The sequence below is a fragment of the Chrysochloris asiatica genome, unplaced genomic scaffold (genome assembly GCF_000296735.1).
Source record: "Chrysochloris asiatica unplaced genomic scaffold, ChrAsi1.0 scaffold00037, whole genome shotgun sequence".
NCBI classification, from domain to species: Eukaryota; Metazoa; Chordata; class Mammalia; order Afrosoricida; family Chrysochloridae; genus Chrysochloris; species Chrysochloris asiatica.
In genome coordinates this window covers 20,706,757-20,712,269 of record NW_006408555.1, presented here as the reverse complement: position 1 = coordinate 20,712,269, position 5,513 = coordinate 20,706,757, and positions in this window count along the sequence as shown.

Sequence of the window (5,513 nt, the reverse complement as noted above, 5' to 3'; positions counted from 1 at the left end):
AGACAGCATATTGAAGGATCCTGTTTTCTTACTCATTCTGGACTCTATCTCTTGTCTGGTGCATTTAATCCATTGATATTCAGTGCACTTATCCATAGATATGAATTGATTGCTATAATTGTGTTGTGTGATTTTTTTGTGTGGTGTTGCTGGTTTCTTTTCCCACATAATTTTCTATGCTGAGTTCATTTCTTTTGGTGTGTTTTCTTCACTTCTGTTGTTTTAGTGTCTACTAAATCTTTATGGGTTAATGCGTCAGACTGAAAAGCTGTTTGAACTGCAAGGTTTGCGTTTCAAGCTCACCAGTCGCTCCTCGGAAACCCTATACAGGGTCACTATGGGTTGGAACTGATTTGACGGCACTCAACAAGAACAACAACAACAAACCTTTATAGTAAGCACAAAAACAATAGCAATGAAGAAAATTAACAACTCATAGTGACCCTGTACAGGGTTTCCGAAACTGTAAATCTTTACGCGAGCAGAAAGCCTCATCTTTCTCCCACGGAACAGCTGGTAGTTTCGAACTACTCTCCCTGAGGTTCGCAGCCCAATTCGTAACCACTACACTACCAGAGAAGTTGTTGTCATAGTGTTTATTAAATTTTTATGGATCCCTATGATAAGTACTGGACTGCTAGTCTCAGGTCACTGGTTCAAACTCAACTGCTACTTGGAAACCTTATATAGGGTCACTGTGAGTTGGAACCAACCGGATGGCAATTAAAAACAACAACAACTTCTTTTGGAATCCTGGTGTGGCACTGTAGGATAAGCACTGGATTACTAACCCCAAGGTCAGTGGTTAAAACCCACCAGCTGCTCCTCAGAAACCCTATGTAGGGTTGCTATGAGGTGGAACCAACTTGAAGGTACTTAATAATGACAAATCTTTATGGGTTTCCTCTCTTTATTAATGTGAAGTATATTAATTTTCTTTTAAGTTGCTCTGTAATTTGTTAATTTCTTCCCCAGTTTTAAACAGTCTGCTTTTTTTTGAAATGTACTTGACTTCCTTGCCATTTGATAGTTCTGTATCTACCCTATTCCCCCCCTTTTTTTTGCTTTGTAGTTGTCTTCATTATAAATCGATAGCTCTGGTTCTCTGTTTTCAGTCTGTAGGGTTCTTTTACTTTGGTTGCTGAATTTTGTTGATCAGGTAACACAGGCGATGGTATTGGCTCTTGCCAATTGGGTGGAACTGCAGAGGGTACATATTGTACAGTGGTAGCTGGGCTGTATGGGCATGGTTACCATCTCCCATTGAGTGGGGCAAGAAAAACACACATATAAGAAAACAAACACAACAAACAAACAAGCTAGCAACAGCAAAAAACAAAACAAAACAAACAAACAAAAAAACAAAGGAGAAAAAAGAAAAATCACAAGCAGAAAAAGGAAAAAAAAGAATGTAGTCACTAAACAGAGGAAAGAGGGACAGGAACATAAAGCGGTAAAAGAGAAAAATAAGATAGAAAAACACTAAAGAAAGCTAGGGAAACGGAAGATGAAAAGATTAATAGAGAGCAGTAAAGAAAAATCAAGAGAAAAGAAGAAAAAAGAAGAGGGGGGAAAAGGTAACCAAAAAAAAGAAAACAAAAATGAAAGCACAGATAGGATAAAAACCAAACAAAACAAGACAACCAAACAAGTGAAGGGAAATGGGAAGAAGGAGAAAAAAGGACCACCAAAGAAAAACAACAAAAGGAAAACAAAAAATAAACCAGCACAGGTGCTCTATCCAGAGAGGAAAAATAAACTCTGGGAGGCTTCCTGCCAGCCAAGGAGCTCATGAGGTGGGCAGTGGAGAGATGAGATGACAGTTTTCCTGGCCCTAGATGGATTTCCCATGGGCCTATGTGTTGTCTGTGTTCAGGACACCCAATCCAGAAGCACTTCATGTAGGCCCTTAAGGTAACCCTTAGGGTTCAATGTCTGGCAGGACCAGAGGGCAGCTAGGGGCAGCATTGCTGGTTATGATAGTCTGTACTAGTCCAGGACTGACCTGGAGGCTCTGCAGGTCTGGAGCACAGCCCATCTAAATCCAGCCACCATGGTGGAATAGCTAGTACCTACCTCACACTGGCACAACTCTAAACTGCCAGAGAACAGGGGCTGCACTGGAGATAATGAGAGTGGGGGTTAGCCACACTTCTGGTCACCAGAGGAGTGTGGAAAACAAGAATCACATATCTCCCATCACCAGTCACTGGTGTAACTACCACCAGGCTGGCGCCTGCCTCCAAAGCTGTTTGCAAATTTCAAGATGGCTGCACCACGTCTGGCGTGTTCACCAGTCTTTGCCACTTCTGCTCAGCGTCTCCTCTCAGTAAGTATTCAGTCTACTTCTCTATCCTTTCCTTTGAAGCTAAGGGTTCCAGGATTATCATGTGTGTCTGTTTCATTTTGTCTTCTGAATGTTTGTTGTCAAGGGACTGTGTAACTGTCTGTCTAACCCTTTCATCTGGTTCTCAATGCAATTTTTGTTTTCTTTATACTGAGGTGCAATCCACACTGAAGGCTTTCATCTTCATCAGTATTTTAAGTCCTCTTTGCTTCCTGTAAGTAAGGTTGTGTCATCTGCATATCACAAGTTGTTAATGAATCTTCCTCCAATCCTGATGCTCCATTCTTCTTCATTATAGTCCAGCTTCTTGGATTATATGCTTAGCATACAGATTGATTAAAGTGAAAGGATCCACCTTTCTTGATTTGAAACCATTTAGTATCTCTTTGTTTTATTTGAACAAGTGCCTCTTGGTCTGTGTACAGGTTCCTAATGAGCACAATTAAGTGTTCTACAATACCCATTCTTGGCAACATTATCCATAGTTTGTTTACAAAGTTGAGTACCTTTGCATAGTCAATAAAGCAAAATCGAACTTTTTTCTGGTATTTTCTGCTTTCAGTCATGGTCCATTTGACATCAGCAATAATGCCCCTAGTTCTTCATCCTCTTTTGAATCTGGCTTGAATTTCTGGAAGTTTCTTGTTGATGTACTGTTGCAGCTGTTTTAAAAAATTATCTTCAGTCAAATTTTACTTGCTTGTGATATTGATGGCATTGTGAACATTTGATCATCTGATTCAAAATGGCCAATCCCAGTTCATTTCAGCTACTAATGCCCAGGATATCGATCTTTATACATTCCATTGCTTTTATATGACTTCCAGTTTTCCTAGATTCATACTTCATATATTCCATGTTCTGATTACTTATTGGTACTTGCAGCTCTTTCTTCCCCTTTTGAGTTATGCAACTTCAACAAATGAAGGCCCTGAAAGTTTTGCTCCATTCAGGTCATTAAGATCAACTCGACGTGGAGGAGGCAGCTGTTCCCCAGTCCTATTTGTAATGCCTTCCAACCCGAGGAGCTCATCTTCTGGCCCTATTTCTGAGAATGTTCCACTGCTATTCATAAAGGTTTCAGTGGCTAACCATTCAGAAGTAGTCCTCCTTTCCTTCTTCCTCGTGTTTATCTGGAAGCTCTTCTGAAACCTGTCCACCATGGGTGACCCTTCTGGTATTTAAAACATTAGTGGCATAGCTTCTAGCATCCCAGCAACACAGAAATCACCACAGTATGACAAACTGACAGATGAGTGGTTGATCTGTTGTACAGGGAATATAAAGTATAGACACTACAGACTTTATTTTAAAAAATCTATCTGCTTCTGAGAAAAAAAAGATAAAGTACACATTGTTGTTGTTGTTGTTAAGTGCCGCCGAGTCGATTTCAACCCATAGAGACCCTCTGTAGGGTTTCCAAGGAGCAGCTGGTGAGCTTGAACCACCGACTTGCAGTTCAAACGACTTTGCAGTCTGGTGCATTAACCCACAGCGCCACACCAGGACTTCAAAGTACATTTATGAAATTGCAAATAACAAAGTAATACATTTATAAATATATGTTGTTGTTGAGTGCCATCGAGTTGGTTCCGACCCATAGCGAACCTGTATAGGGTTTCTGAGGAGCAGATGGTGAGCTTGAATCACCGACCTTGCAGTTCAAATGGCTTTGCAGTCTGGCACAGTAACCCACAGCACCACACTAGGACTCCTATAAATATATAGCTATCCAAAATTCAGTATGCAGGTAAAAGGGAAGAAAGCATTAACGTGGGGAGAGAGGGCCCACATTTCATTCTGTTGATTGTAGGGTCAGTCCCACAAATGTTCATCTCTTTTGAGACTCTCAACAACCTTTGAAAAATAAAAAGTAGAGAATGTATGATAAAAAGTTTCATAATGTTGATCTAAAAATATTTTTATGTTTTAAGACCATATCCTGTAAGAAAAATTCACTGATAAAATGTAAAAATAACCATGGGAAACCAAATTTATGTCTTAGTCAGAAGTACTAACACCTATGCTTTGTTGGGCACCATGCTAAAGGATGTTGGTAGTTGTTAGTTAGCCAAGTCAGCATGAGCCATGGGGACCTTAGATCTAACTGTACTTCATGGTCCCCAGTCCCCTGGTGCATTTTATTTTTTAAAACTTTTAATTGTGATTTGAGTGAAGGGTTATAGAAAACATCATCAGCTTTACATCCAGCAAATTATACACTTTGTTTCATCTCAATGATTACAATCCCCTCCCTGCAACAGCAGTTTTCCTACTTCCTCTCTGTGGCTTCCTGTTTAGATCTTATGTTTTATAAACGCACGCAGAGCAAAAATATTTGATGTGCACATACAAAACAAAAAATACCTATTCATGTAAATGTCCAAAGGGCACATTCTATATGCCAGCCTCTTCCTCTAGGCACACAGCCTTACTCACACCATGGGTCTAGAGCCCGCAGCTGCTCTGTCTCTCCAGGCTCCCACCTCTGCCGCTGTCTCTGCCATCACGGCTTTGCTAGGTAAGATCTCAAGCTCCACACACGTTCTTCCTTTCTGAGGGTCCTTGACCTCCCGTTCCTGAAGCGAACGATTAAATACTCCCCCCCCACCCAACTTTAGTTACGCATCTTCTACAATTACAGTTGTTACAACCACAGTTAATCCTGCTATCCTGGGTTTTTAAATTTTATTTATGTATTTTATGATGTTTGAGTCCATTGTTGGTTTCCCTCATTTTTGCTGACCTTTACCAACCAAGATGTCCTTTTCTAGAAATATTGTCTGGTGATGTGTCCAAAGTAAGCAAGCAAGTCCCGCCACTGTCACCTCTCAGGAACATTTGGATTGTATTTCTTCTACGACTGTTAGGTTCATTATTCGGGCAGTCCCTGGTATATTCAGTATTCTTCACAGACATCACAAGTTAAATGCATCAATCCTTCTCTGTCTTCCTATTTCATTATCCAGATTTCACAGGCTTTATAAACAAAAGGATAAGAGTAGGTCTCTTGTCTTCTGCATTCAAATCAGAGAGGCAAAATTCCGAGGGAACATCAAACACAATATAAAATGCCAAGATGAGTGTTGCAATTTATTTTTGTGGTTTTAAACCATATAGGTAGTGTTACTGTAGGCAGTTTTTATTTATTTTTTATTTTTTTAAT